Below are 13,467 nucleotides of genomic sequence, written 5' to 3'. Positions count from 1 at the left end.
TGGGCCACCATGGAGAAGGGTATCCAGTTTCTGAGAGAATTAGCTGTGCTGGAGGTGATTTATGATGACCTGAACAATGAACAACTATCCAAAGATCCAGACGAAGTCAAGTGCACACGACCCATGTGGCGGAAGTTTATAAGGAGCTCACCATCGTCATACGCCAATTCATTGGCAGTGATGACCTGGAAAGATGGAGAGGAACAAACAGTGGATGAATTGGCTAGTCAACTCCGGCAATACGAGGAAAGTCTTTCTTCCTCCATCGTCTCGGCTGTGGAGAAACTGTCCGAAAAACTGTCCCGGGAGATCCAGCAACTCAGAGAGGATAGGTCCTACTCCTCACCTGTACGGACCAGTATCTCGGCTATTAGAAGTAAGCGTTCTTTTGCTCAAGAGAGAGAATATAAAGGGTACACACCACGGGGCACCCTATGGTTTTATCTGCGTGACCACGGAGAGGACATGAGGAAGTGGGATGGGAAACCTACCACAGCCCTAGGGGCACGGGTACGCGAATTGCAAGGGAAAACAATCACAGAAAGAGGTTCTTCCAGGAAAATTGCTGCTCCAGTTTCCAGCGGGCAGTTCCCCAGAGAGAGTAGAAGGACTGATCTTACTCTTGATCTTAATGAAGAAACTTCTGACTCGTACGTACAAGAAATGAGAAATGAGTACTGTGATGAGGATTAGAGGGGCCCTGCCTCCAGCCAGGGGGAGGAAAGGGACAACCGGGTTTACTGGACTGTGTGGATTCGGTGGCCTGGCACGTCAGACCCACAGAAGTATAAGGCTCTGGTAGACACCAGTGCACAGTGTACCCTAATGCCATCAAGCTATATAGGGGCAGAACCCATCTGTATTTCTGGGGTGATGGGGGGATCCCAACAGCTAACTGTATTGGAAGCCGAAGTGAGTTTAACTGGGAACGGGTGGCAGAAGCACCCCATTGTGACTGGCCCAGATGCTCCGTGCATCCTTGGCATAGACTACCTCAGGAGAGGGTATTTCAAGGACCCAAAAGGGTACCGGTGGGCTTTTGGTATAGCTGCCTTGGAGATGGAGGAAATTAAACAGCTGTCCACCTTGCCTGGTCTTTCGGAGGACCCCTCTGTTGTGGGGTTGCTGAAGGTCAAAGAACAACAGGTGCTGATTGCCACCACCACAGTGCATTGGCGGCAATATCGCACCAACCGAGACTCCCTGATTCCCATCCATAAGCTGATTCGTCGACTGGAGAGCCAAGGAGTGATCAGCAAGACCCGCTCACCCTTTAACAGTCCCATATGGCCAGTGCGGAAGTCTAATGGAGAGTGGAGACTAACAGTAGACTATCGTGGCCTGAATGAAGTCACGCCACCGCTGAGTGCTGCTGTGCCAGACATGCTAGAACTTCAATACGAACTGGAGTCAAAGGCAGCCAAGTGGTATGCCACAGTTGATATTGCTAATGCGTTTTTCTCAATCCCTTTGGCAGCGGAGTGCAGGCCACAGTTTGCTTTCACTTGGAGGGGTGTTCAGTACACCTGGAACCGACTGCCCCAGGGGTGGAAACACAGCCCTACCATTTGCCATGGACTAATCCAGACTGCACTAGAACAGGGTGGAGCTCCAGAACACCTGCAATACATTGATGATATCATCGTGTGGGGCAACACAGCAGGAGAAGTTTTTGAAAAAGGGAAGGAAATAGTCCAAATCCTGCTGAAGGCCGGTTTTGCCATAAAACAAAGTAAGGTCAAGGGACCTGCACAGGAGATCCAATTTTTAGGAATAAAATGGCAAGATGGACGTCGTCAGATCCCAATGGATGTGATCAACAAAATAACAGCCATGTCTCCACCAACTAGCAAAAAGGAAACACAAGCTTTCTTAGGCGTCGTGGGTTTTTGGAGAATGCACATTCCAAATTACAGTCTGATTGTAAACCCTCTCTATCAAGTGACCCGGAAGAAGAACGATTTCAAATGGGGCCCTGAGCAACGACAAGCTTTTGAACAAATTAAACGGGAGATAGTTCATGCAGTAGCCCTTGGGCCAGTCCGGGCAGGGCAAGAGGTAAAAAATGTGCTCTATACCGCAGCCGGGGAGAATGGCCCTACCTGGAGCCTCTGGCAGAAAGCACCAGGGGAGACTCGAGGTTGACCCCTAGGGTTTTGGAGTCGGGGATACAGAGGATCCGAGGCCCGCTATACTCCAACTGAAAGAGAGATACTGGCAGCATATGAAGGGGTTCGAGCTGCTTCAGAAGTGATCGGCACTGAAGCACAGCTCCTCCTGGCACCCCGACTGCCGGTGCTAGGCTGGATGTTCAGAGGGAGGGTCCCCTGTACACATCATGCAACTGATGCTACATGGAGTAAGTGGGTCGCACTGATCACACAACGGGCTCGAATAGGAAACCCCAGTCGCCCAGGAATCCTGGAAGTGATCATGGATTGGCCAGAGGGCAAAGATTTTGGAATATTGCCAGAGGAGGAGGTAATGCGTGCTGAAGAGGCCCCAATGTATAATGAACTACCAGAAAATGAGAAGCAATATGCCCTGTTCACTGATGGGTCCTGTCGTCTTGTGGGAAAACATCGGAGGTGGAAAGCTGCTGTATGGAGTCCTATACGACAAGTTGTAGAAACTGCTGAAGGAGAAGGTGAATCGAGCCAATTTGCAGAAGTAAAGGCCATCCAGCTGGCTTTAGATATTGCTGACCGAGAAAAGCGGCCAGTGCTCTGTCTCTACACTGACTCATGGATGGTGGCAAATGCCCTGTGGGGGTGGTTGCAGCAATGGAAGCAGAGCAACTGGCAGCGCAGAGGCAAACCCATCTGGGCTGCCGCATTGTGGCAAGATATTGCTGCCCGGGTGGAGAACCTGGTTGTGAAAGTCCGTCACGTAGATGCTCACGTACCCAAGAGTCGGGCCACTGAAGAACATCAAAACAACCAGCAGGTGGATCAGGCTGCTAAGATTGAAGTGGCTCAGGTGGATCTGGACTGGCAACATAAGGGTGAATTATTTCTAGCTCGGTGGGCCCACGACACCTCAGGTCACCAAGGAAGAGATGCAACATATAGATGGGCTCGTGATCGAGGGGTGGACTTGACCATGGACACTATTGCGCAGGTTATCCATGAATGCGAAACATGCGCTGCAATCAAGCAAGCCAAGCGGTTAAAGCCTTTTTGGTATGGAGGACGATGGTTGAAATATAAATATGGGGAGGCCTGGCAGATCGATTATATCACACTCCCACAAACCCGCCAAGGCAAGCGCCACGTGCTTACAATGGTGGAGGCAACCACCGGATGGCTGGAAACATATCCCGTGCCCCATGCCACCGCCCGGAACACTATCCTGGGCCTTGAAAAGCAAGTCCTATGGCGACATGGCACCCCAGAAAGAATTGAGTCAGACAATGGGACTCATTTCCGAAACAACCTCATAGACACCTGGGCCAAAGAGCACGGCATTGAGTGGGTGTATCGCATCCCCTATCATGCACCAGCCTCTGGGAAAATTGAACGATACAATGGACTGTTAAAGACTACACTGAGAGCAATGGGTGGTGGGATGTTCAAACATTGGGATACGCATTTAGCAAAGGCCACCTGGTTAGTCAACACTCGGGGATCTGCCAATCGAGCAGGCCCTGCCCAGTCAGAACTTTTATGTACTGTAGATGGGAATAAAGTTCCTGTAGTGCACATAAAAAATATGTTGGGGAAAACAGTTTGGGTTATTCCTGCCTCAGGCAGAGGCAGACCCATCCGTGGGATTGCTTTTGCTCAAGGACCTGGGTGCACTTGGTGGATAATGCGGAAGGATGGGGAATTCCGATGTGTACCTCAAGGGGATTTGATTTTGGGTGAGAATAGCCAATGATCTGAATTATGTGATGTTAAGTACTAATTATAGTTATAATAGTTATACTAATAATACACAGATATACTAATAATACTAATAATATTATATGCTATACTAATGTTATTACAATAAGAATCACCCAGACTAATGAAGAATAACTTCAGTGAAACCAAGCAAAGCACAGTGATGATGGTACCAGAACTGACTTCAACATGAAACAATCCAACACCACATACCATCTCCATTTTTCCTGCCCTGAAAGATTATTATGACAGATGGAGCCCGAAGTCATGGACTAAATGAACTCACCGAACATTTTAGAGGGATGGCCCACAGACGAAGGGAATGATATCTGTGTGTGTGTGTGTGTGTGTATATATATATATATATAAAAAAAGGGGTGGTGATTAATGAAAATGTACTGGAAAATATGAGACTTGAGCATGATGCAGATGGTATAGAATAAGGGGTGGATATTGTCCTGGTTTCGGCAGGGATAGAGTTAATTTCTTTTCTAGTAGCTGGTACAGTGTTTTGGATTTAGGATGAGAACAAAGTTGATAACACACGGATGTTTTAGTTGTTGCTAGGAAATGCTTACACTAGCCAAGGACTTTTCAGCTTCCCATGTTCTACCGACTGAGAAGGCTGAAGGTGCACAAGAAGCTGGGAGGGGGCACAGCCAAACTGGCCAAAGGGACATTCCATACCATGTGACGTCATGCTCAGTACATAAACTGTGGAAAGCTGGCCGGGGGGGGCCGCTGCTCGGGGACTGGCTGGGCATCGGTCGGCGGGTGGTGAGCAATTGTACTGTGCATCACTTGCTTTGTGTATTATTATTATTATTATTATTATTATTATTATTATTATTATTATTATCATATTATTATTATCATTTTATTTCAATTATTAAACTGTTTTTATCTCAACCCACGAGTTTTTCTAACTTGTGCTCTTCCAATTCTCTCCCCCATCCCACCGGGTGGGGGGGAGTGAGCGAGCGGCTGTGTGGTGCTCAGTTGCCAACTGAAGTTAAACCACGACAGGTTAAACCATGACATGATCATCAATTCAAAAACACTTGTAAATCTCAGCATGAACCTTTATCAGGCATTAGTCTAGAAAAGTGTGATTGCATTTGTCTTTGAAAAGTGTAACACAAAGAGAAGTGATCTCTCAGCAGAGTTTTAAGATCTTGACCAGGGCTGTCCTGACACAAAATTGAAAACTTATGTTGTTAGTCCAGCCCTGATCTCCTTCACTGCCTTTTTGTTTCTTGAACCTGAGAAACAACAAATGCACTATGGTAGATAGACGGCTGACCCTTCTTCTGCACCTTCGTATTTCTCTTGTAAGCCTGTACTGCTTCACGCTGCCTTACAGCTTATAGCTGTAATACAACCTTTATTCTGGATAGGTACTTCACTAAATCTCATGGAAGAACAGGGGGTTTGCTTTTAGGTCAAAGCTTTTCTCCAGTACTTAAAATGCAAGATTTTGTAAAGTGGTAAACTGATATGCACATAATGTAATAGCATCTGTTGCAAAAAGCAGCTGAACTAGGGCTCAGCAAGAGTTGTTGAACATTAGAAGTCTGGTTTCTTAAGGAACTGTCTATTCATTGTCCATCTCTGAGCCCATTCCTCTCTATGTACCTCTGAGCACAGTAACCAATTTCAATGAAATTTGAAAATGGAAGAAATGACAAAGCTAATTAAATTATCTCAAAAGTTCTGTCAGCTGGGCTGATGCAAGAATAAAAACTTGTCTCCTTACTGAAATAAAGGCAGCAAAAATCCTCTGTTAAATATTCAACTTGGCAGCCATGAGTTGGTCAGTAGTTGTCAATTATTCTTAGAACAAATGCCTTCTATACTGCCCTTAAAAATAAAGAGGAAGAGGAAGGCTAAGTGGTAAAAGACTCAAATCTGTAGAAAGCCAGGCTACTTCAGTGCCTGTAGTGTTTCAGTACTGCTTGTGACCCTTGTTATTGAAGTTACTGTTACCTGTTACTTAGCCTTTTCGCAGGATTCTCAAGTTTCAACTGTCAGATATGCAAACCTATGTCTTCAGGGTAAGGTTTCAATTCCAGGGCAACAAGTTTTCTGCATGCATAAGAAAGTTGAACCTAAGTCTGCAGTTGAAACATTACAGACTGAAGCAATTTGTTTAATGGTGTAAGTTAAGACACATAAGGGAATATATATCATGAAAGAAAAACTGAATTCCCAACCCTTTCCCAAACCTTGTAAAAGTGACATAGTTCAAACTGATATAGAGGTTTTGGATTTTTTTATGTATTGACTTTCGATTTTTTACTTAAAAAAAGATGTGATTAGGAAAATGATTCTTATCCACTTCTGCTTTACTAACTACCACCAACAAAATTATATGTTTGTGAGAAGTCACTCCCTAGGAGAGGAAAAGAGCAAATATTTCCTAAGAGTTCCTTTTATTTAAATCTCTTTAATTCAGGAATAATACTTAGCAGTAGACAAATGAAAAGCAATTGTGATAACAGAAACTAAAGACAAAGAAAATTACTGCATAAACATAAGTGGATTTGAATTTGAAATAACTCTTTCCTCTTACTTTAAATGTGAAAATGTTCTACCTCAAAGGTTTTCTTTTTCAATGAAATATACAGCCATATTATGAAGAGGCAAAGAATATTTGATGGGAAATCAGGGATGCATGGAAAAGGAACAAAAGTAGTGCTGTGTTTTGCCATACTTGTCTCTTCTTCATGGAGCCAGTAGTGCTGAAAGGAATTGACAAGACTGTGACTCAGGCAAACTAATAGGCTAGACAGTCACTCCTCATTCCAGACTAACTCTTATTTATTTTTAAACTAAGCTGATGCAATGTTAAGGTTGTGACATAAATTGACAAAAGAATGGACTTTAAAACTTAAGGTTAAAATCTGTCCCTTATCCTTTTACAGTCAGAGCTTAGTGCTGCCCTCTGACCTCCAAGCACAGTTCACAATATAGTTGGTAAAATAAATTATTTTGTCCATAAGTGGAGTGTCAAATCGCTGTTCTGTTTCTTAGAGGGATGTGAGTTCTCATTCTGCCCTCCATTTTGTCTCATGGGCTGAGTTATCTGGTAGGTCAATTTCAGCCTAAATTGGTATAGGGTGTGCTTTATATCATTTCATTTTTGAATGGCATACATGTCTCAGCCTTGCTAAGACATACAAAATTGAGACTAGACCAAAGACAGTGAGGGACGAAACTGATGATATACAAGGTTAGATCATACTACAAATGGATCTCAACAGTTCTGGACGAAGTTCTTTTTCTAGTATGTTCCCCTTCTTTTCTAGTCTTTTCAGAGTCAATGCCCCAAAAAGATTTAATCAGAGAAAGAACAAGCAGAAAGCAGTTGCTTCCTTTAGGCTTTGTATAAGATAGGTCTAATGTATGGTGACATATCCTGTAGAATTCTTTACTACTTACAGTGTTGGTAATCTTTCAGCCGTTAAGGAATTCAGCAGTATGATGTTGCCAGGAAGTAAGGTATGGAAAGAAAATGGCAACAATATCTGCATTTGAATAAAAGCCGTGTGGGAGCAGAGTGAGATTCAATAGCTGACTAGTTAGAATGGTTTTCTGGGAGGTTAGATGACTTGGTCTTCTGTTTTTAATGATTGAGCAGACCACAGATTAGCTCCAGTAAATGCCAACTTGTTGACTACTGTAATTTCATGACTTCTATCAAAACCTTATAAACTCAGATATCTAAGATTGGGAAAAAACCTGAGTTGAAGTCACATCTATCCCAGGAGCATTCTATGAGCACTTGATTAAAGGGAGAAAGAAAAGCAGAAACATCTCTTTCAGAAATTCACTTTATAAAGAAAGAGTGACATGCAGAGAGCATCTTCAGCTATGATTCACAAGCGGAGATAGAATTTCAGCTATCTTTTAACCAAATGCTGGTAATGCTTTTGTGGAGTGCAGTTAAAGCTTAATCTTTCCTCAGCATTTCTTATGAGGTAGCTTATGAGGATTCCTTCTGTCCTCCTAGTGTATGATGTTCTCAGTTTGAAGTGGTTTACTTCCTAGACATGGAGGGACCTCAAAGTCTAACTTTGGGTCCTGCAGGGTGCTAAGAAGTTGAAGAGCTGCAACACAGCATTTTGTCACTTATTTCTCCCTTTTATGAGCTGAGACCAGCTGTTTAAATGTGATTGCAATTCTTTTTTTTTTCTTTTTTTTTTTCCCAGAAACAGATTGGTTACAGGGCAACCCTCTCTTTCAACATCTGTTCAGCATATTACTCATATATTCAGATTTTCCTGCTCACTCAGCATGTTATAGCTCACTACAATATACTAAATATTCTTCTGGAGTGAGCAGGGGGGTTTCACAGGCTTCAAGTCTGCTGGTTCCAGCTACAGATGATCCTAAATCCAAAACTCTTTAGTTTTGACCACTGTGACTTTATATGTGATTTCTCTTATGTACTGCAGTCTTAGTACCGAGATAAAGTGGCAAATAGAAAGGTCCATTACATCATGCCGTACAGTACATGTGCTTGAGTTCTACTGAATGAGGTAAACCCCATGCAAAGCATCATTATTCTGTTGAGATATGCAACATTCAAACTGGCAGAATTATCATTTTTAGACAATCTGTAGAGCAGTATGAGAACATCAATTCAAATGATTTTTCACATATTTTCAGTTTGATTTAATACGAAGACAAGCTTTGTGTCTGTCTCGTCCTTTCTTGTTTCCTTTTCTACGTTTTAACTAAACTATTGGTCAGCTTTGATCAAATCTTAAAAAAAAAGGAGAAGTGGTCTGAAAAGTAAGTTCTTACAAGTTGCATGAAAAACAGAAATTGCCAAGCAGACAAGAGAACTAATTTTTTGTAGAAATAGCAAGTAGATCTTTGTGAGTATTTGTTCATTGCAAAATCTGCTTGGAAAGAGTTAGCTGGCCAAGCACCATAGACAGACAGCCCATCTAATTAACACAAGTCACTCAAGATGAGCCACAGTACATAGTATCTCTTTCCTATATATCTAAGGCAGGTGTCACAGAGAAGTTGTTACCACAGAATACTATGAGGAAAGCAGACCTGAAATTAGAGTTTTGTGCTCATTATTTCTCTTATACATAGAATGGTTTTATTTATTCAGTCTCCCACGTAATGCTAATATAGATCTGGATTCAACGCTGGTTACTTGCAGACATAGTTGAAACGCAAGTATATTAAAATATACTAGGTGTAGACTGCTAGGTGTAGAATTCTGTACTGGTTTTGGCTGCGATAGAGTTATTTTTCTTCACGGTAGCTTGTATGGGGCTACGTTTTGGATTTATGCTGGAAACAGTGTTGATAACACAGGGATGTTTTAGTCACTCCTGAGCAGTGCTGACACAGAGTCAAGGCCTTTTCTGCTTCTCAGACTGCCCCGCCAGTGAGTAGGCTGGGGGTGCACAAGAAATTGGGAGGGGACACAGCTGGGACAGCTGACCCCAACTGACCAAAGGGATATGCCATACCATATGACATCATGCTCAGCATATAAAGCTGGGGGAAGAAGAAGGGAGGAGATGTTTGGAGTTACAGCATTTGTCTTCCCAGGTAACTGTTATGTACGATGGAGCCCTGCTTTCCTGGAGATGGCTGAACACCTGCCTGCCGATGGGAAGTAGTGAATGCATTCCTTGTTTTGCTTTGTTTGCATGTGCAGCTTTTACTTTACCTGTTAAAATGTCTTTATCTCAACCCATGAGTTTTCACACTTTTACCTTTCCGATTCTCTCCCCCATCCTGCTGGGGAGGAGTGAGCGAGCGGCTGTGTGGAACTGAGATGCCCACCAGGGTTAGAACATGACAACTTCTCAAGAAGAATGTGAGTAATTTTATGGTGATATGCAGTATTTTCATTTGGTTATTCTTCTAACTACAGAGAATCATAGCATTGGTCATGCAATATTTTTTAATTTGAGCTACCTTTATTTTGGTTTGCTACCTAAGTTTAAGACAGTGTTAGTTCATTTTTTTGTTTTGTTTTTAGACTTCTAAATAATCATAAATTAGAATCCATATTATGCTTCATCTGATGAGTTACAATGTATTGCATTGTACAAAGAAAAAGTGATTATTACGTACAATCTATATTGTAAGTCTGAAGCATAACCTTAATCTTAACACTGTTAAGTATAATTTGCAGTTTAATTCAATATCTGCATGCTGCTACAGATTCTACTGAAACTGTTGTTAGGAAAGAAACATTGCCCTTTCAAAGTTCTTAGAAGTTTATGGTAGCCTGTCTACATTGCATCTCTTCTGCTCCATTATTGGTTTTGGCCTTTCTTTTATTGTCTAGAATCATATGTTTTGCTCTTGACCATATGACCATCTGTATCTAATGATACTAGCTAAATTAAAAGGGAGGATCTCTGAAGTATAAGATTGTCTTCCTATTTTGTCATCATTTCTATAACTGATTCTCCATGTATGCATTTTGCTTCATGAAATATATTATTTGAAAAAATCTAATATATGTGAAAAAGCCTAAATTGAATATACTGAAAACAATTCTTAAGGATCCAATGTGAAACCCATTGCCATGTATAAGTGTGCAGTTCTGTGAGCCACTGAATATCTAGAAAGTGTCAAGCATTCTTGTCCCCCATTACTTTTACAAGGAGTCCTGTGTATCCAAAAACATTGCAGAAGGTGCTAAACTTGACATATATAACTGAAATGACAGAATATATCAGCTATAATTCCTTCTATATAACCTGGAAATATCAGCTTCACAGAATGCTGTCTGAAAATTAAAAAGTAGTTCTCCTGTGGTTTTCAGGTGATAAATAAGTAATTTTATTAGACACAGTGACAAAAAATATACAAACTTGGGAAATCTTTCTTTTGCATACAAGACAGTAGGATTGCACAGATATGCTGGTATCTACATACAGTGATTTTTTTTAAATCTAAGATCCTGAGTGATATACTGTAAAATGGTGATTTGTGAAAATCACAGAATAGCAGAAAAGCTAAAATGCATTCCTTTTTTCTTATCTGTTCACATAATTTCTCCACCAAGATATAGGCTGAAGTAATGAGGTTACAAGGCATAAAAATTACACAGGCCAAGAGTGCTAGCTGTGGTCAAATGATTTACTCATCAGCATTAGACTACATATGCAAAGCTTTTGGCCATTGTGTTCCCAGCTGGCAGCTACCACTAACATCTGGGCCATTAACATCAGAATTAGTAATCTACAGAATTGTTCCTTCTATCACTTCCAGCTAATACTGGACTCCAATTAGCACTCTTCCAAGCCCACCTGCAAAAATGTCTAACAGCTTCAAATATCCAAATGTTACAGACTGTGGAAGGTTACATGAACAGAAAATAAGATCACAGCTACTTGGAATATTCTGTAGGTTCTGGGTGTAGGAATCATTCCCTCCATTAGCCCTTTAGCAAATGACCACGGTGACCATTTCCTTAGAAACAGAGCTCGAACAATTTTATCAGATGGAAGTTTCCTGAGTGCAGGTCTGCAGATAAAAGCAGAACTTCTTGAAAGTAAAAAACCAAAAATACAACAGCCACTTCTTTGTTGATTTCCCTCTCCAACCACTTCTACTGTGACACCTAACACTTAAACAGTGAGTGCAGAAGCCAGGGATAAGTGGTTATTTATATACTGTTTTGTTTTTATTTAGCTAACAACAACATAAAAATCTTAAAACTCGTAGGTGATTTAGTCAAGAGGACCCACTACATTGCCTACAAAACTATCTTTCTCAAATGAACCCACCATTGCCACTTTCCCCTGTCCTCTTGCTATGTTTTTTAAGCTCATTACATTCTTCATGTGTTTAGTTTTAAACTAAATGTAAACGTACTGGAACCACAGTTGTGAATTTTATAACATCACAGGGCCTAGAGCCTTCATTTCTCCTAGAAACACTTAGTAATTAAAATAACAATGTGATACCACAGTTGTAGCTCCAGCCCATCAGTGGCACCACTGGCCTGCTCTTCTCTGACTGCATTTGCTCATATAGTATAGCTGTCTACATTAAAGCTGAACTGGACCTTGGGTTTTTTTCTTTGAGAAGTTTGATATAAACACACATTTGTAGATATGTTAAACCGCATGATATGTGGAGGAGTGAATGAAAGCATTTTCTTCCAGAAGGTCTTGGGTCTGTACTTGTCCTAACTTTGGGATTTTGAAGCCTTATCCTTCCAGCCCTTGGTTCATCTCCTCTTTTTTGTAGTTTTATCCTCATTCCACCTGAATCACCTAAGTATCAAAAGGAAGTAGATATCCATTCAGCTGTGTCTTGCGGTTTATGTGCACCTAGATTTCTTCTCTATCTCTGGTTGGCCAATAGAGTCAATAAGACAGAGCTGTGAATGAGGGATAAAAATCACTGGACTTTTCATGATCTTGTGTTAACTTTTAGGTATCCTGATGTTAACCCTGATATCAATGTTTGCCTATGCTTATCAGGCAATTAATGAACTCAAGAGAGACTTAGAGCATGTGAGAGATGTAGACCAGGACTGGACAACTTAATAACACTTTTATCTTTGATATTTTTGCTTAAGAGAGATTCTTTATTATCTCTTTCTCCTCCACTTCAACACAATTTGAAAGGTTCCCAGTTGCATAAGGCTCAGACAATTACATGAAAGCTGCAAAGTAATTTGGTTTCACCTAAATAGTGGAGCTACATAACATGTCTCTCCCTCTGAAATAACAAGATACTTACACTTTGAACTTGAGACCTGAGTGAAGCAGAACATCATGCTGAGAATTTGAATTCCTGTAATTTGATTTCAGAACAGTACATTCATTTCATTTGCAAGTGTACAGAAGAGATAACACTGCAGACAATTATGGTCAGATGTGTAGGAATTTATTTCGACTGGTGAGATAAACTGTGTGATGATTCCAATGTGCATGAGAGACACGTGCAGTACCGTGTCGCCAGACGTGGTGGAAAAAAAGAAAAAAAAAAAAGATTTAGTGGCAAAAAATGAGAACTTGTATGTAGGAAAAACAAGTACCGTTCTCAGCTCTGAGGAGTCCTGATTTGGACATTCTGCCATCTGCTATACAATGGGATAAGGAAACTCCCATTGTTCAATAAATCAGATTTCTGTTAACTAATAATGAAGGCAGCCTCAGCTGTCAGCAAACAGGGAGAATTTTCTTCTTTGCTAAAACTCTTTACATGCCTTATCAGGGAAAACAATTTTGTTCAACTTGTCAATCAAAGCATTTATGACTTTAAACTGGTAGGCAAACTTAAATGGCTTCATGTTTCTTTATTTTCACAATTTGGATATCTGAGGTAGTTTTTGTTATTTTACTGATGTCTGAAATGTATTATTACAAATAACAACAACACAACAGTAAAAAAGAAATTTCCAGCTGACATAAATGGATGGAGCTTTACCAAATCCTTTGTTACTACACTGATTTACCAGCTGTTAACCTGGCTTTTTATATAGACAGTATAAAAGCAAGGCAAAAAAATTTGTATAAGAAGGTCAAGTACTTTAACTAATTACTGGCTTCTCAGCAGCTTTCTTCACTACTTTGGCACA

This window comes from Aptenodytes patagonicus, chromosome 2 (assembly GCF_965638725.1).
Source record: "Aptenodytes patagonicus chromosome 2, bAptPat1.pri.cur, whole genome shotgun sequence".
Lineage (NCBI taxonomy): Eukaryota > Metazoa > Chordata > Aves > Sphenisciformes > Spheniscidae > Aptenodytes > Aptenodytes patagonicus.
The sequence above is the reverse complement of the archived record's forward strand: the minus strand, read 5'-3'. Positions refer to the sequence as shown.